At 46.4% G+C, this 21,231-nt stretch overlaps 1 long non-coding RNA gene across 1 annotated transcript; it reads right to left on the bottom strand.

The window, feature by feature from the left end:
• Positions 1 to 16,197: 16,197 nt before the first annotated feature.
• On the bottom strand, positions 16,198 to 19,671 carry LOC129647885 (uncharacterized). The gene is made up of 3 exons (XR_008712561.1): positions 19,549 to 19,671; positions 18,789 to 19,049; positions 16,198 to 17,637 (listed from the first exon to the last, which is right to left on the bottom strand). It is a non-coding gene; the product is annotated as an uncharacterized LOC129647885 (long non-coding RNA).
• Positions 19,672 to 21,231: the final 1,560 nt, after the last annotated feature.

The following is a 21,231-nucleotide window of genomic DNA, read 5'->3' as shown; positions in this document are numbered from 1 at the left end:
AAGTTTGTACCTCTTTATCACCCTCTCCTGTTTCACTCAGCCCCCCCACACCCTTCACTCAGCTCCCTCACACCCTTCACTCAGCACCCCCACACCCTTCACTCAGCCCACCCCCCAACCAGGCTGTTCTCCATATCTATGAGTCTGTTTCTGTTTTGTTATATTTGTTTTATTTTTTTAGATTCCACATGTAAGTGAAATGATACGGTGTTTATTTGTCCTTATATTTTAACAGTCATATAGGTGTTATTTATTCAGTACGTTAAGGTTCAATTTTAGTATATATATTAGATAGGAAATGTGAGGTCTTGCTGCAGTAACAAACACAAAACTGCAGTAGGTTAAAATATTTATTTCCCGCTTGCACTGTCTGTCATGGGGCTGGGCAACACTCCAGGGCAGCTCCTTACCATTCAATGGCTCAGTGTGGCGCCTCCAAACCAAGGAATTTTCCTCAGTTGATGGGACATAGGAGAGAGCCTGCTGGGAGTTCAAGGAACCGAAGGCTTCTACCCAGGATGCGAGACTTACAGTCACATTTAACTGGCCAAAACAAGTCACATGGCCCATAACTTACTTTTCAGAGCTGAGGAAGCACAGTTCTCCCTTGTGCCCAGAATTGGAGGAGACCTGGACTTCAGGGAACAGGAACGAGTGCCTGCACCCACACGTAGGCACCACTTAAATACTTCCTTCGCTGTGAGCTCTCCACTTCCTAGCAGATTCTACTTTATCTGGTGTGAATGTAACAGCCCTACTTAATTTTTATTTGTGCTTGATATCTTTGCCCAAGCTTTGATTCTTTCCCTTTCTGGTATTTTTTTTTTTAATTTAGGTGTGTTTATAATGTATTAGATTAAAAATATGTAATTCGAGACATTTTGCCTTTTAATAAGGAAACTAGATTGTTCACAGTTATTGTCATTATTGCTTACACTTGGCCCAACTTTTTCATCTGAATTTTGACTTTGTGTTTTTAAGGTTCTTTAAAGTTTTTTGATCCTTTTAATTTAATTTTTTTTCTTCTGTAGGCTCTGGTGCTTGCTTTTATCTTCTGCAATGATTTGGAAAGTAGATATCCTGTTTTTAATTCTGTTAGCAGTTCCATTTAGTTTTTCATGAAAATTATTAAACACACATTTATATTATTATCAAAATCAAAATCACAAACAAACACTGAGCTCCTTCACATGAGGGACAAGAATTCAGCCCATTTGCTCCTTCCCCTGCTTCCTCTGCCATCTCTGGGTCTCTATTAACATAATCTGAGGACAAGCTCCCTCACTGGATGTTACAGCTACCAAACACCCTCTCTCCAAAACACCTTCAGCTTTCTTTTTGTTCCCCCAGGTTCATCAGAGATTCTGATTTTTCCACCCAAACCCACTTCTCCAGACAGGGCCCCATTGCACACATCTTAGTCTGGGCTAGCTTCTCGCTCCACTGCCTGTTCTCCATGGCAGCCGGGCCCATCCCACGAGTGTGAGGTTTGAATTTCAGGTTCAGCATACGTATGGGGTGTTGTGAGCATGTGTGTGTGTGTGTGTGTGTCAGAGGTTTGATTTTCAGGTTCAGTGTATAGGGTGAGTGTGTGTGTGTGTGTGTGTGAGAGAGAGAGAGAGAGAGAGAGAAAGGTTTGAATTTCAGGTTCAGTGTATGGGGGGGTGTGTGTGTGTGTGTTGGAGGTTTAAATTTCAGGTTCAGTGTATGGAGTGTGAATGTGTATGTGTGTGTGCGTCTCAGGGCAGTACAAGTGCTGTGCATTACACTGGGCAGCACAGGTGTGCTTCCCCACTAGAGTCAGCCAAACCTTTCATTTCTCCAGTGGCTGTTCAGACACGAGCTCTGCACTGCATTCCTGAGAGGAATTCACAGCTGCAGCGTGTCCTCCTCTGGCCGAGAAGTAGTGGGTCTGGAGCTGGAGAATGGACAGACCGGTCATCTCTGGGGCTGTCCGGCTCTCCAAGGCATCTCTTCTATCACTTGGTCTCATCTGCTGGGGCCTTAAGGCTTCAGCTAGGAGCAGGACAGAAACAGGGTTCCAGGTGTCCTATTTGTTAGATCTAAGACAGTCAGGCTGCCCTAGTAGCTCAGTGGTGAAGAATCCACCTGCCAATGCAGAAGACTTGAGTTCAATCCCTGGGTCAGGAAGATCCCCTGGAGTAGAAAATGGCAACCCACTCCAGTATTCTTGCCTGGTAAAATCTCACAAACAGAGGGGCCTGGCAGGCTACAGTCCATGGGGTTGCAAAGAGGCAGACACGACCTAGAGACTAAACAAGAGGGTCAGAAAAGGTGCTCCGCTCGAATGAATACCAGGGAGCACGACAGCACTGGGAGGAATAAGGGCGCTCCTGGGACAAAGTCAGACAGGCCTGGGGGTGTTGGGGAGAAAGGCAGGGCATCAGGGTACTACATGAAGCACCCATGGATGGGGACAGCTGGACCCCAGGCTTGAGTGCGCAGGCTGGGGTAGGGGACCCCAGGTGGGCTTTGAGACCCAAGAAGCACTGAGGGGCTCCCTCTCCTGGCTTAGGTCTTGGGCCACTGGGGGGGGGGGTCTGTGGACACCAGGGCTGGTGTGAATTGTGAATCTGAGCAAAGACAGGCAGGCAAGCTGCAGTGCCGCCAGGGCTCAGGCAGCTCGGAGGAGGACTGGGAGCCTTTGGATGGCCGTCTGCAGAAAGGCTGCCAAATCCACTCGAATCTACCTCTTTTTCATCACTGAACATACCCCATCAGTAAAAGGTTGAGTATAATTATTTATTTGAACATTAAGTGCAAGCATGTGCATGCTCAGTCACGTCTGACTCTTTGCAACTCTATGGACTGTAGCCCTCCAGGCTCCTCTGTGCGTGGGATTGTCCCAGCAAGAATACTGGAGCGGGTTGCCATTTCCTCCCCCAGGGGATCTTTCTGACCCAAGGCTCCAACCTGCATCTCCTGCATTGCAGGCAGATTCTTTACCACTGAGGGCTCAAATAAATACAAGCACTTCTGTGTTAATAAAAGTATGATAGTATTGTATACACACATACTTTCTTCCCAGACCGTGGGGTGCACTCACACTCCTTTTGCAGAGCACTGGCCCAAAGAACCTTCAGCAACTTTGCATCCATGGCCTGCTGGGGGGAAGGTGTCCCTCTCCTGTGTGATCCATGACCCATGAGCGGGGAGGAAGCAGGGCCCAAACTCAAAGAAACCTTTCAGATAAGTTCTGAGACTAGAAATGGGAGAACATCTGGTAGGACTGCTGCCAGCGATGACAGTTATTACCTCCAGGTGAGGGATTTCAGGTGGCTGCTTTTATTTCTTGTACTTTTTGGTTGTACTTGTTTGCAATGAAGATATATATATATGTGTGTGTGTGTGTGTGTGTATACATACACATATATATGTTATTTGTATGAACATGTATATAGGGGCTTCCTCTGTGGCTCAGTGGTAAAGAATCTGCCTGCAATGTAGGCGATGCGGGTTCAATTCCTGGGTCAGGAAAACTCCCTAGGGGAGGAAATAACAACCCACTCCAGTATTCTTCCCGGGATAATCCCATGGACAGAGGAATCTGGCAGGCTACAGTCCATAGGATCAAAAAGAGTCAGACACTACTGAGCACACACATAGACATAAGGATATAGACACACACAGGTGTTCACAGCTGCATTATTCATAATAACCAAAAAAAAAAATCTCAAATGAGTTTCTTCAGTTTGTTCTGATATACTACTAGCGTTTTAAAAGCTTGTGAAAAATTTAATACTAAGAAATGAATCAAATTTAGCTCTAATACCAAGCTTAGCATCTTATCCACATATATGAATAATTACTATAATAAATACTATAATATATAATTATAGTATTAATATTAAATAATTAATAGTCTAGCTTCATATTTTTCATATGTTAATTTATAGTAAGAAAGCCATTATTATATTTTAAGTTTGCCATTTAGTAAAAACTATTTTGATTAATAGATCTTGGAACCACTCTATGAGTAAAAGGAAATGTTTTGATCTATCGAACATTTAATTATCAGAGTAATAAATAAATTAATAATTAAAAACAATTTTTAAAGTCCATCACAACCCAAATGTCCATCAATGAGTGGATAGATAAGTAAAATGTGGTCTAGCCACATGTGTGCGCTTGAGTGCTAAGTCACTTCAGTGGTGTCTGACTCTATGCAACCCTATGGACCGTATTCCGCCAGGCTCCTCTGTCCACGGGATTCCCCAAGCAAGAATACTGGAGTTACCATTTCCTCCTCCAGGGAATCTTCCCAACCCAGGGATTGAACCCATATCTCTTACGTGTCCTGCATTGGCAGGCAGGTTCTTTACCGCTAGCACCACCTGGGAAGCCCCTGGTCTATTCACACAGCAGGATATTATTTGGAAATAAAAAGAAATGGAGTTCTTATTCATGCCACAACATAGATGAACCTTAGAAACATTATGTGAAAGAAGTCAGACACAAAGATCACGTATTGAATGGTTCCATATACACGAAAGGTCTGAAACAGGTGAATCTCTAGAAGCAGAAAGTACTGGGCTGGCCAAAAAGTTCGTTTGGGTCCTTCTGCACCATCTTATGGGAAAACCTAAAAGAACTTCTTGGCCAATCCAGTACAAGACGAGGTGCAGGCACGCTCTACCACACGAGCACTTAGGCTTCCCAAACTGCAGACGAAAGCCAGGTCTCATCGACCTGAATTACCGCAGCCTGTAGGATTGTGCCTCCCCTCACAGTCACCCCAGTAATTTCAGGGAAATCTCCAAACACTTTCATTCCCCATCCTCCAGATGGACCATCGATGACTCACAGCCCTCGAAGGGGACACTGGCCACCTCACACTGTCGAAGCCCCCGCCCCCAGGAATGCCACCTTGCTGGACACGAAAACTGCCCCCTGAGGCCACTCTGAGGCTTGCTGGGAGTTCCTGTTTGGGGCTGGGGTGCGGGAAGCTCTGGTCCCTAAGCGGTGCTGCTGGGTCAGATCTCATGAACCCCTCCTTCAGCTGCCCCTACCAGCCGCTCTGGTCTTTGGGTCTTGAAGTCAATCCATAGGGGGAGGGGCAGGGGCGGAGGGTGGCCGGTGACCCCAGGTTCTCCCCTCTCTTCTCATCACACTGTTGTGTTTGTCCTTTGCTTTGTCCTTACAGGCCATCCAACACCTCCTAGCACTACCCTCCTCCCAGACTCCTTTCTCCTTCAGCTAAGCTATAAAGGTCTTTGTGCCTATTGACACCAACTAACAGGTAGTCAGATGGCATCATTAGCTCCCAGTGAGAACAATCCCATTTGGGCAGAACCAAGATGCTCCCCCAGAGTGGCTGCAAGTTCTTCAAGGGCAAGGTTGAGGTCTTCTCATCCTGATGTTCCCAGCATCCAGCCCAGTGACTGGCACATCACAGGTGCTCACTGAAAGTTTGTGGCAGCAAAGAGCAGGCTCAAGATTCCAGTGCTGATCCCTGCTGATGGGAAGATGAGTGACTCTCATGGGTGAAACCCCGGGGGTCTCACAGAAGGGTCAGGGAGCTGTGAGCAGATCACACTCTTATTTCCAGTAAGCAAAGCCAAAGTGGCTGGCCTGGGGATGTGAGCATCTGTCCCTTGAGATGGTCCCAGAATCAGAGTGCTCAGGACAGGTCTCATCCAAGTCATGTGGTAAAGGAGAGAGGCCTCTAGGAAAAGCCCCATTCGGAACTGGGCTTACTCCCTGTACATCACCGCTCAAGAGCAACAGAAATGGCTGTTTAGTCTCCATCCTTGCCACCACCAAAGTTTCAAGACTGCCTCTACGACCCCTGTTGTCGTTGTTCAGTCGCTCAGTCGTGTCCGGCTGTTTGTGACCCCATGGACTGCAGCATGCCAGGCTTCCCTGTCCTTCACTATTTCCCAGAGTTTGCTCAAACTCATGTCCATTGAGTCAGTGGTGTTATCTAACCATGCCATCCTCTGTCACCCCCTTCTCCTCCTGCCCTCAACCTTTCCCAGCATCAGGGTCTTTCCAGTGAGTCAGTTCTTCAGATTAGATGGCCAAAGTATTGGAGCTCCAGCTTCAGCATCAGTCCTTCCAGTGAATATTCAGGGCTAATTTCTGCGAAGCCCATTTTCCCTGGCTCATGGTTTCCATCTGTCTTCTAACAATGCTCCCACTCTGCTAAGTCTCTCTGATCCTTCGGACTTATGACAAACAACTTAGGAGACATGTGGTCAAACAAATATCTTTGCCTGTTTGAGTCTCAGTTTCTTAATCTGTAAAATTGGGATAAGACCTAATTCAGAGCACTGTGAGAGAGCTAGATGTCCGAATAATGTCTCAGCTATTGGCATGTGTGTGAGTCTTCGTCATTCAGTTGTGTCTGACTCTTTGAGACCTCATGGACTGGAGCACACCAGGCTCCCCTGTCCTGCACTATCTCCTGGACTTTGCTCAGATGCATGTCCATTGAGTCAATGGTGTTATCTAACCAGCTCATCCTCTGTCACTCCCCTTCTTCTCCTGATCTCAGTCTTTCCCAGCATTATGGTCTTTTCCAATGAGTTGGCTCTTTGAATCAGGTGGCCAAAATATAGGAGCTTCAGCCTTAGCATCAGTCCTTCCAATGAGTACTCAGGGCTGATATTCTCTTGATAGATTCACTTATTAATATTATTCAGGTCTTTGCTCAGATGCCAACCTCTTAGCCAGACCATCCCAACTGTCTTATCTATAATCTCCTGAACCATCTTATTTGAAATACCTTCCCATCTTACCACCCACACAGTGGTTATGCCCTCATCCTGCTTTATTTTTCTGCTGACACTATATTCTGTAAGTTCCAGAAGAGTTTCAGAAAAACATCTATTTCTGCTTTATTGACTATGCTAAAGCCTTTGACTGTGTGGATCACAACAAACTGCGGAAAATTCTTCAAGAGATGGGAATACCAGACCACCTTGACCTGCCTCTTGAAAAGTCTGTATACAGGTCAGGAAGCAACAGTTAGAACTGGACATGGAACAACAGACTGGTTCCAAATAGGAAAAGGAGTACGTCAAGGCTGTATATTGTCACCCTGCTTATTTAACTTATATGCAGAGTACATCATGAGAAACGCTGGGCTGGATGAATCACAAGCTGGAATCAAGATTGCCAGGAGAAATATCAATAACCTCAGATATGCAAACGACACCACACTTAGGGTAGAAAGTGAAGAACTAAAGAGCCTCTTGATGAAAGTGAAAGAAGAGAGTGAAAAAGTTGTCTTAAAGCTCAACATTCAGAAAACGAAGATCATGGCATCTGGTCCCATCGCTTCATGGCAAATAGATAGGGAAACAGTGGAAACAGTGGCATACTTTATTTTGGGGGGCTCCAAAATCACTGCAGATGGTGACTGCAGCCATGAAATTAAAAGATGCTTACTCCTTGGAAGAAAAATTATGACCAACCTAGACAGCATATTAAAAAGCAGAGACAGTACTTTGTCAACAAAAGTCCATCTAGTCAAGGCTATGGTTTTTCCAGTAGTCATGTATGGATGTGAGAGTTGGACTATAAAGAAAGCTGAGTGCCGAAGAATTGATGCTTTTGAACTGTGGTGTTGGAGAAGACTCTTGAGAGTCCCTTGGACAGCAAGGAGATCCAACCAGTCCATCCTAAAGGAAATCATTCCTGAATATTCATTGGAAGGACTGATGTTGAAGCTGAAACTCCAATACTTTGGCCACCTGATGTGAAGAGCTGACTCATTGGAAAAGACCCTGATGCTGGGAAAGATTGATGGCAGAAGGAGAAGGAGACAACGGAGGATGAAATGGTTGGATGGCATCACCGACTCAATGGACGTGAGTTTGAGTAAACTCCAGGAGTTGGTAATGGACAGGGAGGCCTGGCGTTCTGCAGTCCACAGGGTCCCAAAGAGTTGGACATGACTGAGCAACTGAACTGAACTGAACTGTAAATTTCACTTTTTAAAAAATCCATGGGGGCGGTGACTACATTTTTCAAAGTGTATTGAATTTAATTCATTGTACACTTCCAGTGGGTACCATATGTAAATTACACCTCAGTGCATTTGATTGGAAAATAACAACAAGGGAAAAAAGAGGCAACCAGAGGGAGGAAGGGACACTGATGAGAGCCAGGCTCTCGGCCCAGGGTGCACTCCCCCAGCCATGGTTATAGAAAGTTGGGAAATGCAGAGAGACAAACATTTCTTTAGCGATCATCTTTTTTTTTTTAACATAGTGAAAACTTTTATATTTGGAATTAGCCAGCTGGACTCAGCTTAGGTGATCCCAATTTTGTTGGTAATATCCAAAGCATCATAGTCAGGAGCCAATCGAACATATGCCTTCTTCTCTCCATCAGGCCTAATCAGAGTACTGACCTTAGCCACAACAACGTCATAGAGCTTCTTCACAGCCTGTTTCATCTGGTGCTTGTTGGCCCTGACATCCACAATGAGGACCAGTGTGTTGTCTTCTATTTTTTCATGGCTGACTCGATGGTAATGATGGCATAGTGGTCAAGTTTGTTTCTCCCAGGGGTGCTGTTCCGAGGATATTTGGGCTGCCTCCTGAGTTGCAGTGTTTTGGGCCACCGGCAGGTTGGTGACGTCTGGATCTTACTTTTTGTGTGTGGCTGTGGACACTGCTTTCTTGGCCTTCAAATCCTTTGCTTTGGCTTCGACTTTAGGAGGGGCAGGGGCTTCCTTCTTCGCCTTCGGCGCCATCTTCACGAAAGCTTAAGTGATTGTCTTTACTACTGACCCATAATGCTTTTGCATTTCTTGATGCTCCAAACAAAACAAGTGTTGTCAAGTATGTTCTACCACGACCAAAACACTGGGTCCACGGTCAAGCAAGGACCAGAATGACAGCTCAGTTTGGCCCAAACACGGTGGCATTTAAAGTTTGTCAATAATTACCAAAATATCATCAGGCAATCTTTATTCCAGTTTTTAAAAAGGAAGAAAGTGTTGCGAGGCCTCCAGGTCCTTAGAGAATGAAAAAGTTGGCAAGGCAGGGGAAAATCACAGCCTGCTGGTGCCCTCTGGTGGTAACGTAGAAGGGCTGCGCAGGGATTACAAACGTGCCAACCAACAGTCTCCCAATTGTTGTTGTTCAGTGTGGCTAAGTCGTGTAGGACTCTTTGCCACCCCATGGACTGCAGCACGCCCAGCACCCCTGACTTTCACCATCTCCTGGAGTTTGCTCAAACTCATGGTTCCCCAGATGGAGTTCATCAAATCTATTCAGGCAGAGCTGGCTGGGCCCCGCCCCAGTTTCTATTTTGGAAGGTGAGTGAGCCTGAGACTCAGCATTTCTGACAAGCCCCCAGGTGACACGCCACTGTTGCTGCTGTTCCTGAGGCCACACTTTGAGAACCACTGGTTTGGGTTTATCCATCCCAACGCCTTGTTTGTGTAATACTTAACTGCATGCTAAGAAACTGGGCTTCACTGGTGGCTCAGTGGTAAAGAAGTTGTTTGCAATGCTGGAGATGCGGGTTCCATCCCTGGGTTGGGAAGATCCCCTGGAGAAGGAAATGGCAACCCACTCCAGAATTCTTGCCTGGAGAATCCCATGAACAGAGGAGCCTGGAGGGCTACCCTCCATGGTGTCACAGAAGAGTCGGACACGATTTCGTGACTAAAGAACGCTAGGAAATTAATTAAAACAGCAGTTTTCAACATCTCAGTAGTAGTTTATGGGTGACGCTTTTGTTGATTTTTCTAAATTTTGTACCATGGCCATGACTCTAAAAAAAAAAATTTTAGCAAAACCAACAAGACCCAAAGTACATCACTCTTGTTGAAGAATTGTTACAATATGCCCTTCCAAGAGATGAGCACAGACTACTTTTGTGAAGATGGACTGGGCACTTCAGTCTGGCCCTTCTCGGCCACTCTAAGCCTTCTGTCAAAGGCGCTGTGCTTGCAAAGGCCCAACGGGTAGATGAGGGCTGTACCCCAACGCTGTGGGGCTGACACCCCAAATGAGGGCTGGGCCCCCGGAGGAGCCACCTCTTCCTCTGAGCCATCTCTCACCTTCTGCCAGGACTCCAGATCCCTTTCCTCCCGCCACCCTCAGTCCCCGTCCCGCTTGTTCGCTGATGTCAGGCTTGGGCTACACTTAGCTCTACCACGAGCACTGCCATTTCCACACCTTCCCCCTCCCAGCTCTACCATCAGAGAGGGTCTGGGGGCTTGGGCAGGGATCACTCTGGAAAGAAAAGTCCAAGAGTTGGACCCCAACTGGCCTAGCAGGGGTCAAATACCTACCTGGGGCCAATTAACTGTGGCCAGAGTTCAGAGGTCTCATGAGAGCCACCTCTGCCCATGAGGACAATTTGGCTTGGGACAAGATTCACCCTCCCGAGGAGCGGGGCAGACAAAGCAAAGGTCCCAGCAGCTGGGTGGGGGCACACACAATTCCCCAGGCTCCCAGGGGTTGGAGTTCAAGTCCAGTGCCAAGGCAGCGCCCCTGCCAAGACATAAGCTCCCTCCCTCCGTGGCTGCTCTCCTCCCGGCTGGGCTCTGCACAAGGCTGTGCTGCCCCTTCCTGAAGCAGGTGGGTGCTCAAGAATGGAGTGCCTCCAGGGGGCTCCATGCCACCTCATCAGAGTGGAGTGGGCCCTCCATCTGTGGTGCCGGAGCAAGTGAATGATCCCCCAGGACTACAGAGCTCTTGGAGAGCCTCAGGTCCTTCTTCACCAGGAGCCACCCCAGAATTAAAGATCTTTTTGTAACAGTTTTATTGAGCTATCGTACAATTTGCCTTTTAAAGTGTACAATTCATCATAGAATGTTAAAGGCTACGTTACCACCTCTGGACACAGCCTCCACCTTTCGTTTGTTTTTTGGCCACACTGCATTGCACGTGGGATCTTAGTTCCGGGACCAGGGATCAAACCCACGCCCCCTGCAGCAGAAGTTCGGAATCTTAACCACTGGACCACCTAGGAAGTCCCTGGCCTGCACCTTTTAACCTCCGAAATATCCATCATTAACAAACTCCAAGTATATCGCCAGAGGCTTACATAAAATATTTTCATAACTATAGCTGGTTTTTAAATTAACAGTTGATATCAAACAGCTCATCCTTGTCCAGTCGTGCTTCCTGATTCAGAGGTTCAATGTCAGGTGAAAGGGAGTGAACTTGTTCTCAGTTTAACAGCTGGCAGCAGAGACCCCATGGGAGAGGCACTGTCTTTGTAGAGAAAAACACCTTGATATTTTGAGAGAAAGGTGAGATTTCAGAACATAGAAGGTGACAGGCGTCTGGGAGGCTGAGCTGCCTGAGTTGTTCCTTTTGTGGTGGTTGGGGGGGGGAGGGGCTTGATGAGGAAGGACACTGATGCAAAACCTTTGAAGATGTTTTGCTGAGACATAAATCCTCCTCCCACGGCTCAGCTTTTGAGGGGATGAGGGATGAAGGCCTGAGCCCCAGCCATGAACTTTGTTTGCAATGCAGGGTCACTTTGCAGTGACCTGGGGAAAGCAGGCCCCACCTGGCGCTGTAGGAATCTAGCTCAGTCTCCTGGGAGAGTCCTCAGCATGTGTAGTGGGCCCCAAGCTGAGCTTCTATCAAATCCAAGGCACAAAGGACACCGCCAGCTGACACGCACACCAGCCGAGCTCACAGGCACACGTATACCAGTTGGGAAAGGACCGCAACATTCTAGATGCATCATACAGCTGTTTAGCTTTCTTGAGCCAATGTGTCCATGTCAAAATAGTCAGTGTTTTGAATCACCAAGTAACCAGTGTCCTCCTGGCTCCCTTCTGTGTTTCTGTCCCATGGACAGATGTCCGGGTACCTGCACCCCTAACATTTGTTCCTCTCCATGTGGCCCCTGAGACTGTCAAGCTCTGGGGTGTGACTGGGGTTGACCACCACTGCTCCAGAAGCCTGCAGGACACCATGTCCTTCAGCAACAACCAGGTATACAGAGGCTCGGGCTGCCGGTGGCACTGGGCACATAGGGGTCTGGAGCTTTGGCTGGCATCACCTCCAGCCAGCAGAGCACCACCAGGTGGACCTCAGTCTGGGGCACATACTTGACCACACCCCCAGGGCGAGCTGGTTCAGGATGCCCAGAGTTTTTCCAAAGCCAGTTTCCCAGAAGCCCTACAACTAAGGTCCTCTGTCTCTCAGGGATTCTCCAAGAGGTTAGTCAGAATTTTTCCTTTTAAACCTTTGAAACAAGAGGGTCTGGTTACCTCCCCTTTGCACAGGCCATTGTCATGTTCCTTCTCTAGGACCGGAGTCCTCTCGCCTGACCCCTCTTCTCCTGCAGACTCAGTCTAGGGACCCACGTGTCCTTTCCTGCTCTAATGGGGGTGAGGACTGCCCTCGATGAATCCAAGGAGGCTTTCTGATACCTTCTCAAGGAGAAGAGGAACAAAATGCAAACATAACTCCTAACAAGGAACACTGAACATACAAAAATGGTGAACATTTTTGTATACTTTACACTACAATTCATGTTTATTAAATTATCTGCTTTTTATACTACTTAGATTATTTAAGACATTGCAGTCATCATGTATTTTATAAACTAGCACAAACATTGTTTTGTAATATGTGAAAAGTAAATGTAGAACCTCAGCTCCACACAGGCAGGGATTTTCGCCTATCTTGTTCATCTCTGCTTCCCCAAGTGTCGGGAAAAGAGCCCTGTCACAGAGCAGGTGTGCAATATGTATTTGCTGAAGGAGTGGATTATCCAATTAATCCATTTCACAAATTTAAAATACCTTTGGCACTATAACTCATAGCTTCTTTGCCATACTAAAGAAGTAATACAAGACAGTCATCCTCACATTCTTCTTAAGATGTTTAATCTGCCCATTGTGTCTTATGGTAAATGGATGCAATGTTTTATTAAGAAACAAGATTGGAGCTTCCCTAGTGGTTCAGGGGTAAAGAATCTGCCTGCCTATGCAGGAGACAAGGGTTCGATCCCTGATCCGGCAAGATCCCACATGCCAAGGAACAACTAAGCCTGAGCACTACAACCATTGAACCTGTGCTCTAGAGCCAGAGAGCCACAACTACCGAGCCCACGTGATGCAACTATGGAAACCTGAGCGCCTAGAGCCTGTGCTCTGCAACCAGAGAAGCCAGAGCAATACGAAGCCCAGGCACTACCACTAGAGAAAGCCCACACAGCAGCAAAGACCAGCACAGCCATAAATAAATAAATAAAATTATTTATAAAAATAAACAAGCTTGGAAATTCTTATGGAATCAAATTTATTTTCCTTGAAATGAGAGCATCGTATATTAGCATTAATAATTCTGAAACGTATGAACTGATGGAAATTCACTGAAGAAAGATTTAGCCAGCTTGGCTCTAAGAAATTGAAAGTCGCTCAGTTGTGTCTGACTCTTTGCGACCCCATGGACTGTACAGTCCATGGAATTCTTCAGGCCAGAATACTGGAGTGAGTAGCTTTTCCTGTCTCCAGAGGATCCTCCCAACCCAGGGATAGAACCCAGGTCTCCCACATTGCAGGCAGATTCTTTACCACCTGAGCCACAAGGGAAGCCCAAGAATACTGGAGTGGATAGCCTATCCCTTCTCCAACCCAGGAATTGAACTGGGGTCTCCAGCATTACAGGAGGATTCTTTACCAACTGAGATATCTGGGAAGAAGCCATGATATAATAAACATTCAGAGAACTACAAATGAACCCCTGACTACTTACTATCTCTGTGACATCAGGAAAGTAGCTTCACTGAACCTAGGGCTCTTTATTTGTAAAATAACATCAGACCTCACCTTCCTACTGTATGGAGCTGCTAAAGATCAAGTAGGGTCACACACAAGGGCATTTCATAAAACACCACTCAAAACTAAGGCTTCTGAAGAGTGTGTATGGATGTCTCAATCTGCATACCAAAAATGGACGTCTTTCATTTTTCTAAGATTTTTTTGATATGGGCCATTTTAAAAGTCTTTACTGAATTTGTTACAATATTGATTCTGCTTTATGCTTTGGTTTTTTGGCCATGAAGCCTATGGGATCCTAGCTCCCCAATCAGGGATGGAACCCACACCCCCTGCACTGGAAGGTCAAGTCCTGACCACTGGATCGGCGGCGAAATCTTTGAAACATTTTTGAAGTCAATCAGATAGTTAAAAAATAATAATCAGGTACTAAACAACTGCTATCACTTATGTTTCTTTGAACCTCACTGCTTGTTTATTGGCCATTTGGATTTCTTCCTCAGTGAAGGACTTGTTCTTATCCTTTGCCTATTTTCCTCTTGGGTGCTGCTGCTGCTGCTGCTAAGTCACTTCAGTCGTGTCCGACTCTGTGCGACCCCATAGACGGCAGCCCACCAGGCTCCCCCGTCCCTGGGATTCTCCAGGCAAGAACACTGGAGTGGGTTGCCATTTCCTTCTCCAATTCGTGAAAGTGAAAAGTGAAAGTCAAGTCGCTCAGTCATGTCCGATTCTTCAAGACCCCATGGACGGCAGCCTACCAGGCTCCTCCACCCAAGGTATTTTCCAGGCAAGAGTTCTGGAGTGGGGTGCCATTGCCTTCTCCGTTCCTCTTGGGTATTTGCCTCCTAATTGATTTCAGTAGCTCTTAAGCTGTTTAGCATATTTACTCCTTATCTGTCATATAGGTTGCAATTACATTCCCCAGATGATTTAATTTGCCAGATAAATCTTACAATGAATCTTTATCAGTCTTACATATATATTTATAGGCTTTAGATCAATGCTTAAAGAAACATCTCCAACTTCAAGGCTTTTTATTTAAATATTTAATCCATCTGTCATTTATTTCAGCATAAGTTGAACAGTGCACGCATGCTAAGTGGCTTCAGTCATGTCCGACTCTGCAACTCTCAACTCTGACTCTTTGAGACCCTGTGGACTGCAGCCTGCCAGGCTCCTCTGTCCATGGGATTCTCCAGGCAAGGATACTGGAGTGGGTTGCCATTCCCTCCTCCAGAGGATCTTCCCGACCCAGAGATCGAACCTGCATCTCTTACGTCTCCTGCTTTGGCAGGCAGGTTCTTTACCACTAGAGCCACCTGGAAAGCCTGAGATGAAAAGTGAAGTGAAGTGAAGTCGCTCAGTCGTGTCTGGCTCTTTGCGACCCCGTGGACTGTAGCCCACCAGGCTCCTCCCTCCATGGGATTCTCCAGGCAAGAATACTGGAGTGGGTTGCCATTTCCCTCTCCAGGGGATCTTCCCAACCCAGGGATCAAACCCAGGTCTCCCGCATTGCAGGCAGATGCTTTAACCTCTGAGCCACCTGGAAAGCCCAAAAGGAAAGGAGGGAATCTAATCTTATTTCCCCCAGTGATGAGCCAAGGCCATTTATTGACTCACCTATACTTTCCAGACTAATCTGAATTGCCATCTTTTTATCTGCTGAATTCCCACTGTAACTTAGAGTCAGATCTGGATTCTCTTCTATTCTGTGGATCAATCTGTTTATTCCTATGCTAACCTGACACTGTTTTGATTTCTATTCAGTTCAGTTCAGTTGCCCAGTCTTGTCTGATTCTTTGCAACCCCATGGACTGCAGCACTCCAGGCCTCCCTGTCCATCATCAACTCCCGGAGTTTACTCAAATTCATGTCCATTGAATCAGTGATGCCATCCAACCATCTCATCCTCTGTCATCCCCTTTTGTTCCTGCCTTCAATCTTTCCCAGCATCAGGGTCTTTTCAGATGAGTCAGTTCTTTGATTTCTATAGGCTCAATAAATTTTTATATCTGATAGTGTACGAATCTCACAGACATCAATCACACTGAGGGAAAGAATCTAGATGCAAAAGAGAACATTCCGTAAGTTCCTAGTCAGATGATATTCCAGAGCAGGTGAAACTAAACTCACCTATAATGTCAGATCAGTGGTCACCTGAGTCAAGTCTAGTGTTGGGACCAGGGGGGATTGGACGAAGGTTAACCTAAAGGGGCACACAGGAGCCTTCTGGGGAAACAGAAATGTTCTATATTTTGACTGGGTTGGTGTATACATTTGTCAAAACTCATTCAATTGTACACTTAAAATGTGTTCATTATAGCATATGTAAATTATCACAATTAAAAATACATGACAAGGTAAGACTTCTCCTTATTTCATTGCTATTTCCAAAAAAAAAATGCTTTTCTATTCTCAGTCCTGAATATTCATTGGAGGGACTGATGCTGAAGCTGAAACTCTAATACTTCAGTCACCTGATTTGAAGAACTGACTGGAAAAGACCCTGGAACTCATTGGAAAAGACCCTGATGCTGGGAAACACTGAAGGCTGGAGGAAAAGGGGACCTCAGAGGATGAGATGGTTTGATGGCATCACCCACTCAATGGACATGAGTTTGAGTAAATTCCAGGAGTTGGTGATGGACAGGGAGGCCTGGAGTGCTGCAGTCCATGGGGTTGCAAAGAGTCGGACATGACTGAGCAACTGAACTGAACTGATAATTATTCTTCCGGATGAATTTTACAATACCTATATAAAGTTAAATTTTTCTCATGGCTCTTCATAGGAATTGTGTTAAATGTATTTATTCATTTGGGGTAGAACTAACATCCACAAAGACTTTCCATCCTGAAAGAGAATACATCTCTTCATTTATTCAATTCTTCTTTGGTAACTTTTTGCCATCTTGGTAAAAGTTTGTTTTTTCAGGTTTTGGTATCAAAGCTGCCTCAGGGACTGGGTCTCCACATTCATTTCTAATTCTGAGGACTTTTCCATTGTAAGACTGGCCAGCAAGTTTCATCATTTGTTGATATTTTCAAAGAATGATTCTCTTTCCCCCTTTATTTTGTATTGACATCATTTGCAAACTAAAGTCTATTGTGAAAAAAAAAACCTGATCTGTTGGAACTGGCTCATCTTTTAAAATCATTTCACACTATTTTAACTTTTATAACTCTACAAAGTATTTTAGTGTCTCTTACCCAGAGATTTGGTAAATCTGTTGAGCATTTTAAAACTCCTCTTTTCTAACTTCCCTGCTCCCTCCAGGCATCTGGTAGAAGGTCAGGAGAGAATGACATCATTTCGGAAAGGCTTCTCCACGTGCCATTCAGCGGGTTGGCAGCTGTTTGCTGTGTAGGCATGTGGGCCCCCAGACTGTCAGGCCTGAAACACATGTGCACATTAATAAATCTGCTCTACCACATGCTGAGGAGTCCTGAAGAGGAGCCTGGTCTCAGACCAACGCAGCCGAGAACACTGTCCCATCTTCCATTTTAATGCCTGCTAAAGGAGGCACAAATTAACTATATTGTTTAAAAAGACCTTCCACTGGTTAAATTTTGGTTCCTGCAATAAAACTCTCTTCAGGCACATTCTCCAGCGTTGGGCCCTGGAGGGCTGAGGGTTCTCTAGACTGCACTGCAGACAGGGGTCTCTTGGGGTCAGGTTTCCCGGTGGTGGTTTCAACTCTCTGAGTCAGGGCATCAGGAGCTGCCCTGACCTCCAGAGGACTTCCTCTGTGATCTGAGTGATCCACCTCTAGAGCACTATGGCCAGTTAGGAAAAAGTTTACTCAGTAAAATATTTCCAGTGAAACAGTGGGCTGTTTTCCTTCGCCATGATCAGGCAGGTCCTCCCTCCCACTCTGCTCTGAATGCACTGAAGTCCTGATGCTCACCTGCCAGGAAGAGAAGGGCCTTCGTGAGCTCTAAGTCACCTCCCAGTGTCAAGGTTGGGCTTCCCCGGGTCCCCACCAGCAGGCTCTCCAGGTTCAGGTGTCAGGAAAGGCCTGGCATCCAGGTTCAGCCTGGTCAAAGCCCCCAGCGGCTTTGTCTTGTTCACCACTTTGAGGGCTTTTCCCCTCAGCTTCCAACATCCTCTCCTCCATTCAAGGAGTCACCTGGGTCCTGCTAACATGAGGATGGACCAGGACACAGAGTGGCAGAGGGGTGATGCAAGGCAGCCAGGACTATGCAACAGGGGAATCTGCGTGAGAGGCAGGCAGGGCTGTGCCAGACCCTGCTTCTAACACAGAAGGATGGAGGGGCCAGGGCAGGGCACTGGGGTGAGAGAGAGTGTGAGAATTCGACAGCATGGCTGAGTGACCTGCTGTCTGACAACCTGTGTTCAGGGAAAGGAGGGATGAATGGGACTGGGTTGGTTGTCTTCATGAGGTCTGGGGCTGAATTAGGTGGAGTAGAGAGGCTGGGCTTGGGGAGGAATGTTCAGGTGGCTTAGGTATTGGCAGAGAAAAGAAGAGATCAGATTGAAAAATTGGTTGCATTTCAGGTGAGAGGAGCCTTCGCCAAGGACAGTGGATTTCACTCCACAGGCCCTGGCAACGCCTGCAGCCAGAACTCTGCTATTGACACTACTCAGCCTTTGAGGTTGAGAACATTGTTATCAGGCAGGTTCCTGCTGAGTCCTGCTGGGTAACAAACATACTCAAAAATCTCAGTGACTGAGAGCGGCAGCCATCGAGTTCACATTCACAGGTCTGCAGGTTGGCTGTAGCAGCTCTACCTCAGGCTCTTGATGGTGTTTATTTCTCCATGTCGCGCATTCTGGGACCAGTGGCCACCTGGAGTTTGTTCTTTCCATGATAAACATCAGAAAGTGCAAGAAGGGTGGGTGGCAACACAGACGCTCTTTGAACTGACCTCTGCCCATATTTTAATGCTCAAAGAAAATCACATGGCCAAACCCAAGAGCCACAGAGCAGAGAATCACACTGTGCCTACTCTAGTGGGGATGACTCAGCATCCCCCCAAAAAGGGCGCGGGTCAGAGACTGGAAACAAAGGTTTGTTTACTGCCATCACCAACCTACCTTCTTCAACTTTACCTCCTGGTTCATGAGTGGCTGTGTGGTATAACAGAGTGCTGGGAGAGGTCTGGGGTCCTGGATTCTAACCCCAGCTTGCAAGTCATTTCATCAACAGCCTCCATTCTCCTCCACATACGATGGTTGTTTGGGTGGGTTCCCAAGATCTCCTCCAGCTCTGGCCATCATGAACCTTCAGTACTCAGAGAATTCCATCTGCCACCAGCCTGATGGCTTCAGGAGGCATAGAGACCAGAGGCGGGAGACCTGTGAGATGAATATGCAGGAATGCAGTCAGGGAATGGAAAGAGGGGAGTGGATTTGCAAAGTGTCAGGAAGGAAGAATAAAGCTGGGTGTTAAGGAGATTCTTATACTTAGCCCTGTTTTATAGATGAGAAAAGCAAAGCATCACTAGGCTGAGGAGAATCTGGGGATTCAAACCCAGATAGTCTTGGTTGAAATCACTTAATATTTCCATGAATATCATTTAATGTTTCTTCAGAGGTTGCCACAGGAACTCAGGACAAATACTCAAGAGGTCTGAATCAAGGGAAACAGGGACTATTTTGCAGGTGCCTGGAATAGGAAGTAACCATGAGACCAAAGGAGACAGAGATTGGAAGAATGCAATTTTTAAAATTCAGAAAATAAAAGGATGGAAAGCTTTAAAAAAAAAAACAAACCTTTGAGGATTTCTCTGAAGTGTTGAACTGTGGAGAGTTGAAAGAGCTGCTAATATCATTTCATTCCCACTTCAACTCCTACCTGGTGAGGGGCTCTCGCTTCCTGTGGGTTCCCGAGCTGGTTTGTATTCTGCTCCTGACTCGTCTCTCACGCTGACAGACCTGTGTGTGGAGCCAGGTGTGGAGCTGAGCACAGCTGGCTCTAATTTGAGGGGCCTTCCACCATCTTAAGATGACTTCACCCCATTCCCCTGACTTTTCAATACTCGATTCACGTCACTTTTCCAAACTTCAGGCAACAATTTATTGGCCTTTTTTTTTTTTTTTTTTTTTTTACTATTCTGCAGTGTGAGGTTTTTTGGTTTGTTTGATAACTGCCCTTGGTAGGAGGGTTGTCAATGTATCTATTGGGTTGACCAAAAGGTTCGTTCAGGTATGGAAAAACTCAAATGAACATTTTGGCCAACCCAACACTAAAGGAGAGAATCAAAAAAATACCACTTTCTTATTTCTACCTTTCTGGCTATTCTTCCTGTATCTCCCATATCTACGTCTGAAAGCCCAATGTAGACCAAGGGACTGAGTGGCTTTGGCATGAGCACGCTCAGATTTGCAGCTTGCCTCTGACACTTGTAACTGTATGCGTAGGGGCTGTACTACAGTCAGTCCTGGGAGCAGCAGGGAACCTTGTTCTAAAGGGAACACACTCTACCCCTGGGTCCTTTCTGAAAGAAGCAGCTCCTAGTAAGGGAGCCCACGGGCAGTGTTACACTGACCACAGCCGTTTGGCCAGAGTGGGCGTCTGACCCATGAGTGCCTGGCATGAAAGGAGAACCAATCAGACTTCGTTTCAGAAATCTTAACTGCGAAAAACAAGGAGCAAGTCGTTCAGTTGGTCAAGGAGTGGGCTGGGGACCAGGCACCGGTGAGCAGCCAGAAAGCCTGGCCAGCTGCAGCTTTTAAAAAAAAAAAAAATAATAACCTTTTATTTTGTACTAAGGTAGAGCTGATTAACAATGTTGTGATGGTTTCAGGTGAACAGCAAAGGGACTCAGCCATACATACACATGTATCCATTCTCCCCCAAACTCACCTCCCATCCAGGCTGCCACAGAACATTGAGCAGAGTTCCCTATGCTACACAGTAGGTCCTTGTCGATTATCCATTTTAAACATAGCAGTGTGTACATGACCTTCCCAAAGTCCCTAAGCATCCCATGCCCCTGTGGCTCCCCCCAGCAACCATAAACTCTTTCTTGAAGTCTGTGAGTCTGTTTCATAAGTAAGTTCATTTGTGTCATTTCTTTTTAGATTCCACCTATAAGGGATGCCATGATAGTTCTGCTTCTCCGTCTGACTTACTTCACTCAGTAGGACGCTCTCAGGTCCATCCACATTGTGAAGCTCCTCTTTTGAACAGATGACAGGATATCTGGTCCTGGAGTTGCCGTAAATCTACAACTGCTCATCTTCAAGCAGGGGTAGCCCAGGGTCCCTGTGCTTGGAGTGTGGCAGGACACTTCTCTGTCCTGTTATATAAAGAAACCACCTTTGCCTGGGGTGGAGGAGGAGGTGATGGACGCAACCTGCTTGTGGGGGAGGTAAAAAATAAAAAAGTGGGAAGGGTAATGCCTCGGGCACTTCTTTGGTGCTTCCAAACCGTGGGCTAGGGGATCTCTCTGTTTAGCAGAGAACATTATTGGGTGTAGGATGCCCAGGGAGGCCCAGGACCCAGTGTGGGGGGAATTAAACTGCTCAACATAAT

The sequence above is a fragment of the Bubalus kerabau genome, chromosome 3 (assembly GCF_029407905.1).
Source record: "Bubalus kerabau isolate K-KA32 ecotype Philippines breed swamp buffalo chromosome 3, PCC_UOA_SB_1v2, whole genome shotgun sequence".
Classification (NCBI taxonomy): Eukaryota; Metazoa; Chordata; class Mammalia; order Artiodactyla; family Bovidae; genus Bubalus; species Bubalus kerabau.
Note: the sequence above shows the minus strand (reverse complement) of the source record. Positions and strands in the feature narration are given on the sequence as shown.